This window comes from Pteropus medius, unplaced genomic scaffold, assembly GCF_902729225.1.
Source record: "Pteropus medius unplaced genomic scaffold, Ma_sr-lr_union100, whole genome shotgun sequence".
Classification (NCBI taxonomy): domain Eukaryota; kingdom Metazoa; phylum Chordata; class Mammalia; order Chiroptera; family Pteropodidae; genus Pteropus; species Pteropus medius.
In genome coordinates, this window is record NW_024344436.1 from 1755106 (window position 1) to 1765883 (window position 10778).

Genomic DNA, 10778 nt, shown 5'->3' on the forward strand with positions numbered 1-10778 from the left:
GGCAATACCAAAGTCTAGTAAGGATACAGTACAATTGGACCTCTTATACGTTGCTGGTGAAAATGAAAAATGGTACAAGCACTCTGAAGAACAGTTTGGCAATGTCTCAATCTAGCAATCACGCTGTTAGGTATTTAGCTTAGAAAATTTAAAAAATAAAAACGTTTACATAAAACTTGTAAGTGAATGTTCATAACAGGTTTAGTTGTGATAGCCCCAAACTGAAGACTGCTCAGAAGTTCTTCAGCTGGTGAATAGGTAGGTAAATTGTGATACATCCAAGCAGTACAAAGGAAGAAACTTTTGATACACACAGCAACTTGGATGTATCTCAAGGGGTATATGCCGACTGGGAAAAAACCAAAAAAAAGACAGATATCCATGGTTACATAATATTTGATTCAATTGACACAACACTCTAATTAAAAAAAAATTACAGCAATGGAGAACAGAACAGTGGTTGTCAGGCATTTAGGGGTGGAGACAAGTTGTAATTTCAAGACTGATGGAATAGTTTTATATCCCGATTGTGATGTTAGTTACCCGAATCTACACATGTGATAATATTTTATAGAAATACATACAGACACAATTATATGACAAATATGATTAAATCCAAATAAAGTCTGTAGTTTTTTAAATAGCATTGTACTAACATTTTCCTAGTTTTGATCATTGTACTGTGGTTATATACTGTTATTATTGAGTGAAGCTGGATGAAAGGTACACAGGCGTTTTCAGTAATATTTTTGGCAACTTCTTTAAAATAAAGAACAATTTTCTATTGCTCTAATAAAATGACTTACTTACACTATCTATGCACCATTCATATACTGAAAACTGCAAAATATTGATAAAAGTAAAACATCTTAATAAGTAGAATAATATAACGTGTTTGTGGATAAGACATTCAATATAGTTAAGATTCCAATTCTACCAAAATCAATCTATAATTTTAATGCAACCAAAACTCCAACAGTTTCTTTTTTTTTACTAGAGATATACAAGCCTGTTCTAAAATTTATATAGGAGTAGCTAAATCAATTTTAAAATGAATAACAAAGAGGATTCACATTACTCAAATTTAATTACTATAGTGCCCCATTAACCAAAATATTATAGAATTGGAGAATAGTCAAACAGAAAAAAAGAAAAAGAATAGAGAGTCCAGTTATAGATCCACATAAATATGGCAATTAATATTTTCGGCATTTGACAATTTTAATTTTACCTTGCAAATTACCTCTTTAACTTGACTTTTTTTAAAAAGTGATTTTTGAGATGAAGTTTACATAACATAAAATTAACTATTTTAAAATAACAATTTAATGGCATTTAGTACATTCACAATATTGTGCCACCACCACATCTATCTAGCTCTAAAATATTCTATTACTCCAAAGTAAAACCCTTTACCCATTGAATGGTTTCTCCTCATTCCCATTCTCTACCCAAGCCCCTAGGAAACACCAATCTGCCTTGTGTCTCTATGAATTTATCTATATGGACATATCATACAAATGGAATCATACAATGTGTAATATTTTGTGTCTGGCATAATTTAGCATGATATCTTAAAGATTCATTTATGTTGCAGCATGTATCAGTACTTCATTTCTTCTTTTTTTAAGTTGGGTAAGATTATGTATATAGAAAGAGATCAATTTAAAAACTATTACAAATAATAAAAAACATAAGTAGGGTGGTTTGATACAAAATAAACATGTAGAAATAGAGTTTACCTATATAAACAGTAACTGGTTAGAAGATATAATGAGAGATTCACTTTAAAACAGAAACAATAGCAAAGCAAACAACTACAATAACAACAACAAATGCTAAAACAAAAATAAACTCATCTCTGGCTACACAAGTTCTAATTCTATCTATGTAGAGTGAGACCTAGGTAGTACTTTTTTTTTTTATTGTGATGAAATATATATGTAACATAAAATATGCCATTTCAAAGATTTTTAAGTGTAGAATTGAATGGTCTTAATTACATTCACAATGTTAGTTGGACACATCACTATTTCTAAAACTTTTTCATCACCTCAAACAGAAACTCTATAGCTATTAAACAATAATTCCTCATTTTCCTCTGCTTTAGATGATGGTAACCTCTAATTCACTTTCTCTCTGAATATACTTATTCTAGAATTTTCATATTAGTGGAATCCTACAATAGTTTTCCTTTTGTGTTTGGCTTATTTCACTTATCATAACGTTCTCAAGGTTTATCTATATTGTAGCATCTATAAAAACATTGTTTGCGTGGCTCAATAATATTCCATTGTATGCATATACCATATATTGTTTATATATTCATCCGTTGATGGAAACTTGGGTTGTTTCTACCCTGACGACTATGAATAATGCAGCAATCAATAATCACAAACAAGTATCTGTTTAAGTTCTTGTTTTGAATTATGTTGTGTATAATACCTGTGAGTGGAATTGCTGGATCATATGTTCAGCTTTTTGAGGAAATGCTAAATTTTATTCCACAGTGGCTATACTAATTTCAATATCCTCAAGCAATGCATAAGGGTTCCAAACTCCTTATCCTCACCAATACTTATTCTCCATTTTGCAGATTATAACCATCTACATTGGTTTGCTAGAGCTGCTGTAATAAAATACCACCAACTGAGTGGCTTAAACAACAAAAAAAATATCTTCTCAAAATTCTGGAGGCTAGAAATCCAATACAAGGTGTTGACAGGTTGAGTTTCTTCTGAGGTCTCACATGGTCTTTCCTATGTGCACACATATTGCTGGTGCCTCTATGCTCTCTTCTTATAAAGACACCAGATTGGATTAGGGCCACACTAATGGCCTCATTTTAATTTAACTACCTCCTTAAGGCCCTATCTCCAACTACAACCATAAGATGAGGTATGCGTCTTTAAGGGCTCCAATCCATGAATTTTGAAAGGACATAATTCAACCTTTAATGTCATCATAATGGGAATGAAGTGGTATCTCATTAATATTTTAGATTACATTTCCTTCATGAGTAGTGATGCTGAGAATTTTTTCATGTGCTTATTGGCCATTTGCATGTCTTCTTTGGAGAAATGTCTATTTATGTCCTTTGCCCACTTTCAAAATTGGTTATCTTTTTATTTTTGATTTGTATGAGTTTTTCATATATTCTGAATATTAAATCCTTATCAAATATGTTTACAAATAATTTCTCCCATTCTGCAGGTCATCTTTTCTCTTTGTTGATAGTGTCCTTTGATGAGCAAAGATTTTTAATTTTAATTAAATTCAATTTATTTATTTTTCTTTTTTGATTATGTTTTTGGTGTCATATCTAAAACATCCATTGCAAAATTCAAGATCATAAAGATCTGCCCTTATCTTTTCTTCTATGAAGTTTATTGTTTTAGTTCTTATATTTAGTTGTTTAGTTGTTTTAGGTTATTTTTTATATATGACATATAACTCACAATATATATGATATGTATATATGTATGTGTGTATGTATATATACTTATATACATGTAATTATATATACATGTATGTTTGTTTGTATATGTGTTAATTCTTTAGCATGTAAAACCATCTACTTCTCCCAGCACCATTTGCTATAGATACTATTCTTTCCCAATTGAATGATGTTAGAACCCTTGTTAAAAATCAATTGGCTATAGACATGAGTTTAATCCTTAACTCTCAATTGTATACCATTGGTCTATATGTCTATCCTTATGCCAGTACCACACAGTTTTGATTAATAAAACTTTGTAATAAGTTTTTGTGTAGTGAGATTTTAAATGGGAAATAGGAATCATAAATTTTATTTTTTAAAGATTCTTTTCATTATTTGAAGTCTTTGAAATTTTATATGAATTTGAGAATCAGCTTTTCCATTTCCATAAAAAGTAAGGCTCTTAAAATTTGCATCGATTCTGTAGATAACTTTGGGTAGTATTGACATCATAAGACTATTAAATCTTCCCCATCTATGATTATGAGATGTCTTTTCAATTATTTATGTCTTTAATTTGTACAATGTTTTTGTAGTTTTCATTATATTAGATTTTTCTTCTTTGAATAAATTTAAGTCTAAGCATTTTATACTTTTCAATGCTATTGTAAATGAGACAGTTTTCTTACTTTCTATATTGAGTTGTTCATTGCCTGCGTATAGCAACACAACTAAAATTTGTAAGTTCATCTTATGCCCTGAAATTTTGCTTAATTTGCTTATTAGCTCTAATAGCATTCTTATGTATTCTAAGGAATTTTCCATGTAAAAGATCATGTTATCTGCAAATAGAAATAGTTTTACTTCTTATTTCCAATTTGAATGCTTTTTGTTTCTTTTTCCTGTCTAATTGCTCTGGGTAGAATTTCCAGTACAATATTGAACAGCAGCAGTAAAAGTTGTCATCTTTGTTTCTGATCTTAGGAGATAAGCTTTCAGTCTTTCACCAATGAGTATGATGTTAACAAGGAGTATTTTTTTTAATTAAATTTATTGGGGTGACATTTGTTAATAAAATTATATAGGTTTCAAGTATACAATTCAGTAATATGTCATATGTTTATTACATCATGTGTTCATCACCCAAAGTTAAATTTCCTTCTGTCATGATATATTTGACCCCTTTTACCTTACCTCCTCCCACCCCCCTTGTCTGTGTCCATGAGTTTCTGTTTGTTCGTGTTGTTCATTTCTGGCTCTCAGTTTTATATCCCATATATGAGTGAAATCATATGGTTCTCAACCTTTTCCATCTGACATATTTTGCTTAGCATGATAATCTCAAAATCCATCCATATTGTCGCAATTGGCAGTATTTCATCTTTTCTTATGGCTAAGTAATATTCCATTGTATATATGAACCACAATTTCTTTATCCAATCATCTATTGAAAGGCACTTAGGTTGTTTCCATGTCTTGGCCACAAGGCAAGTAATAACAAGTGTTAGATAAAAGAACTCTCATACACTGCTGGTGGAAATGTAAATTGGTACAGTCACTCCGTAAAACACTATGGAGGTTCCTAAAAAAGTTAAGAATAGAATTACCATATGACCCAACAAATCTTCTACTGGATATCTACCCCCAAAATTTGAAAACATTTATTTGTAAAGATATATGCACCCCAGTGTTCATTGCAGCATTATTCACATTGGCCAAGACATAGAAATAACCAAAGTGCCCTTCAGTATGTCAGGATAATGGTGAGTTTTTATGAGTGAAGATGTGTTCTCGTCCCCTTTATTTTTTGAGGAGCTTGAGAAGATTTGTTACCAATTGTACTTCAAACTGACTGCTAGCATTATCAGTGAAGCCATCTGGTCCTGGACATTTTTTGTAGTTGTTGGGAATTTTTATTATTGGTTTAATCTTATTTTTACAGATTTGTTCATATTTCTTATTTCTTCTTGTGTCAGTTTTGGTAATTTGTGTGTTTGTAGGAATTTATCCATTTTATCTAAGTCAATTTATTGGCATACAATTATTCATAGTATTTTCTTATAATCATTTTTTATTATTGGTAATAATATCCTTATTTTTATTTCTGGTTTTAGTTTCTGTGTGCCTTCTTTCTCTTTTTGCCTTGTTATTCTAGCTAAGTTTGTCGTTTTGTTAATCTTTTAAAAAGACTAACTTTTGCTTTCATTGTATTTTTCAATTGTTCTTCATTTGTCTCTTCTCTAAGCTTTATTATTTTCTTCTGATATGCTTGCATTTATTTTTATCTTCATTTTTTTAGTCTCTCAAAATATTAAGTTTAGATTATTGGTTTGAAATGTTTTTTCCTCTTTAATGTAGGTGTTTACAGCTATAAATTTCCTGCTTAGCACTGCTTTGTCTGCATCCTATAAATGTTAGAATGTTGTGTTTTTGTTTTCATTCTTCTAGAAGTATTTTCTAATTCTTCTTGTGATTTCTTCCTTTACTCATTGGTTGTTTGAAAGTGTGTTAATTTCCATATATTTTTTAAATTTCCAGTTTCCTTCTTCTATTGATCTCTAGCTTCAGTCCATTGTAATCAAAGAAGATGTTTAGAATAATTTTAATATTTTTAAATTTATTAAGAATTGTTTTGTAGCCTAGTATATTTCCTTCTTTAAATCTGCAGTGGTTGCTTCATACATTTTGGGATTCTTTTGTTTATTGCATAGATGGTTAAACAAATTGCCCATCATCATTTAGCTAGGAAGTAGCCAACTCAGGCTTCATATTCAGTCAGTCAAGCTTCAGAATTCAAACTCTAGATAGAGTAATAAAAGTATGTGAGGGACAATATGCATACCAAAAAAGGAAAATTAGAATACAAATATAAGTGTATACAAGGTCTTTGTGTTGAGCAAAAGTAAAGATTTCATTGCAGCTGAAATGTAAGTTATATTAAGAGAGAGGCTGAGGTGAGATAAAAAGTTTTGTGGACAATAACTGGGAGAACAATAAGGATTTAAAAATAGGCAGAAAACATTGACCTTTGAATGTTAAAATATAAAATAATTGAGTTATGGTTGAGATGTAAATTTATTTTAAATAGATTGATTCTTTCCAAGGTTAAGACTTGACTGTAACCTGATTAAAAACATTAACTTTTATATATTTTAAAAAATCAGTTCAAATGTAATCAACACAATCTAGTGGAGAGAGTACGTTTGACCCTAAAACATTCATTCATCAGAATATCAGAAAATGTTGAGACTGTTGACACTATTATTAAACTAAGAAATTCAATGAGTTGCATTTTTCATAGAAAATTTTCTTTTTTCCCAGTGAAATTTTATGCATAAATAAATTCAATACAAAATACAGAAAAAAAGCAGAGCTGTTTAGATTAGAAAGGCTTGGAGGACCTTGACGCCAAGGAACTCAGTACCCTTTTACACCTGTGGTAAAGTTATAACTAATTTTGCAACAAACTATATCTTTTGGTGTAATTCTGAGTTCACTGTGAAGCTTTATGATTATGAATATTTCTTTCATGTAGATTTAATTCCAGGGAGGCAATATACTGAGCAAAAGGACACTCAAGTTCTATATTTGGAGCCTTTAGTGCATCTGCAAAAAACAGTCTATCTAATAATTTTCCTCATGTAAATTAAAATATTAATACTTTAATTTGTTCATTGGCCACTTTGGAGGTTAACTTGACTCAATCTTATTTTACTGTACTCATAATTTGTACTTCTAACCCTGAAAAACATGAAAATGAGACCCTCCTCTTGGTCACTGTATACAGCTCATGGGTCTCTTCTTCAAAACCATACTTCCCATGCCATGCTAAAAAGCTTAAATTTAATCTGTTAACAATGGAGGGTGATAGTTATTTTTTAAGGAAAATATTTGCATGTATATTTCAGTAAATATTTCGAACTACGAAATTGTGGATAGAAGGATTGTAGAGATCATTTCATCTGCTTTCAATCCCACCTAATATCATGTGACTAGAATTATGCAATAACACACGTTATGCTAACTATGTGCCCACATGATTTTAAAGGTGAGGGATACAGTAATAAACAAAATAGACAAAAATAACTGTCTTCATAGTCTTTACATTCTAGAATGGGGTACAGACAATATACAAATAAACAAAGAAAAAAGCAAAGTATCATATGGAGCAGGAGTCAGTCACATACAACAAATTTGCTTGTTACCTCTTTTTGGAAATAAAATTTTATTGGAACAGTCACACCCATTTGTTTAGATATTGTTTATGGCTGATTTAGGTACAATGGCTGAGTTATGTAGTTGTGACAGAGACTTTCTGGACTGTAAGCCTCAAATATTTGCTATCTAACCTTTTATGGAAAAAGTTTCTTGACCTCTTGCATATAGTATTTGAGTTTGGAGTAAATGAAATGGAATAAATAAAGCTGAGAAAGAGGAAAGAATGTGGAGGGAATTGTTAGTATAGAAAATAACACAACAAATATAACATAATGGTATAATATAATACATGCCAAATGAATGAATGTAGTGGTTGGGGAAAGGCTCATTGAGAAGGTATTATCTGAGCAAATATACTTACCTTCCAAATCAATATAGTTGATATATTTTGTGATTAATCTTTCTGTGGATAATCTCCCTAAACTAATTCAATAATAAATTCTCTATATTAGTGCCTTATTGCTTTGTCTTGTACAACTGCTATAGCACTGTGGCTTAGCTCTTCAATATCCATCACTCTCCTCGGTGACCCATGCTACTCTATTTATTCAAAAGAAACTTTTAAATTATTTTATCCCCTGCTCTAAGATTGTCTGCAACTTCCTATTAACTTCAGGATAAAAGTCTAAAACTCCTTCATAGCCAGGATTCAATATCCTTCTAAATCTCTGTCAAAGTAGTATCTCCAGAATTATTTATCTTTCTTCCCTCTAAACCACAGTCAAACTGTACTCTTTGGTTCTCTGCCGTTTCTATGGTTTCAGGTTTACACTGATTTCTGGCATGTCCTTCCTCCTCAGCTCTTGAAGACATAATGAGAAGTATTAACTGAGCAGAAAACCGAACGGGAAGAGGAAGTGAAGTCTGCGGATAGATAGCTTGAGAAAGTGCAGTCCAGGCAGAGTGGAGAATAGGTGTAAAAGCCCAGCGGTGGGAGTGTGCTTGGTGTGTTTGAGGAGCAACCAGGAGGTCTTGGTGGTCAGAGCATGATGGCGAAGGGATCTGGGAAGGTTAGGTGAGAGAGGTAAGGGAGGAGGCAGGGAGAAAGATGGTGAGAGCTTAGACTTGGACTCAGTGAGATAGGAGCCACTGAGAATGTTGAGGAACTTTGAACAGACTTCAGATTTGGAAGGCTCAGGCTGCTGTGCTAAGATACCCCTATATATGGACAAGGGTAAAAGAAATGGACAAGTTAAGAAAGTACTGAAATAATGCATGTGAATGTTGTTAATATCTTGGACCAGGGTATTGGTTTTTCCCAACCACTGTCTCTTTCTGGAAAGTCCTTCCTGTCCGTCTATGCTGGAAACTATGATAAAAAATGTATATATGCCCATGAAAGGGTGCATTTCATGATTGAAAAAAGGTCTTGCAAAATATCTGTGATAAAAAGGAGATGTTGAGTTTATCACAGTTAAAAGCCTCTGCGCTTCACTGTGCTCCCAGAGCAGCATGTTTCAATTCCGCAGCAAGCAACACAGGAAACCTCCAGCCCTGCTCCTGGGACACTCTCAGGGGACAAGGACAGATGAGGAATGAGACACATAGTTAATGAACCACACAATGGGCATTATCCAAACCATAAGGCTGGGCAGACCTTGTGGGTCTTTGCTTTTGCTCCATTGATTTCAGCTTTAAGTAAATCTAAAAAATGGCAAAATTAGCATTTCTACTACTATCCTTCAAAGACATAAAATGAACAATTCATCTTTACCCTGTTCTGTGAGTTGAGCAGTTTACTTGTTAACTCTTTTCTTCAACACTCACTACTGCTCTCATGTCATCCTTGCTTTAGAAAGAGTACCTGGTGATAATTTATTTTTCTTTCTCATCAATTATAATTCACCAGCAGATGCCACAGGCTCCTCGTTTGTTTAAATGTACCATAATGTGATAATGAACCCTCCAGGTTTCACCTTTTTTTCAGTGTCATATTGGGGTGTTTTATTTCTCCTGTTTATGCCCTGAAAGTCCAGTGTACTTCCTCTGACAAATTCATGGCTGCAGGTCTAAAGTATATTCAGAATGTACTTACTTAAGCAAACCTGAGAGCTCTCGAATCCTTTTTAGTCATTTGAGGTAACATTGCCTGTTTAGAAAACCTGGGACTCAAGAAATAAGGTTAATCCAAGGCCAGAAAGATTTGAAATGAAGTGAAACGAGCATACAGACTGTTCACACCAAAGCAACAGAAACATGAAGGCTTAACCACCGGGTGGCCAGAGCAGAAAATAATGCATTCAAAATAAATTGTCTTGGCAAATTTGGTTTACTCAGATCCAGAACTCAGCACAGACTATCTCTAATTGGTTAAAGTTTTAAAAATATTTATTCTTGGGCCCAAAACATAGATTTGGAAATCTGGCTATCCAAACGCACCAGCACGACAGAGCTTTTAGAAGTCACAGCAAGGCAAGTATCAGAGAGAGAGAGAGAGAGAGAGAGAGAGAGAGAGTGTTATAGCAATTACAGGAATTTGGCTTGCAATCATGTGAAAACTGATTATGTGTTATACAATTTTTTTCTCAAATTATTGTTTTTATGTAGGGAATGAAATATTATTATTTCTCGCTAGGACCTTTCCACGTACAGTTCCTTCTATCTAGAATAAAGTGATATTCTTTAAGTGACTAATTCCTACTCATTTTTCAGGTTTCAGCAAATCTATAAATTTTTCAGAAAGACTTTTCTTCATTTCCAAATCCAAAGTATAATGCTGCTTATGTGCTCGTTTGTACTACTTTTTATTTTCCTCCAGCACTCTTATAGCAATTTGTAATGTTTTATGATTTAATAATTTGTAAAATGTCAGTTTCTCCCACAAAACTGCAAATCTCACCGGGGCAGAGACCTTTCCTTTTTGGTTACTAGAAACATCTAAGAAGGAATATTTGTGAACTCATAAATGTAGGAGATCTAAAAGAATTCAGAACAGGGAAATGGGAATGAATGTAAAAAAGTATTTCGGAGATAATTGTTTAACTTCCACATTTTATCTTTTTAAATATCTTCCTGAAGACATTCAAGTTTAAATACAGCCATGGAGTTATAATGTGATGTGGCGGTTTGTTTTTTATTTGTTTGATCTCCTTTGTAGCCATCAGTTCCTGAGTTTTCCAAC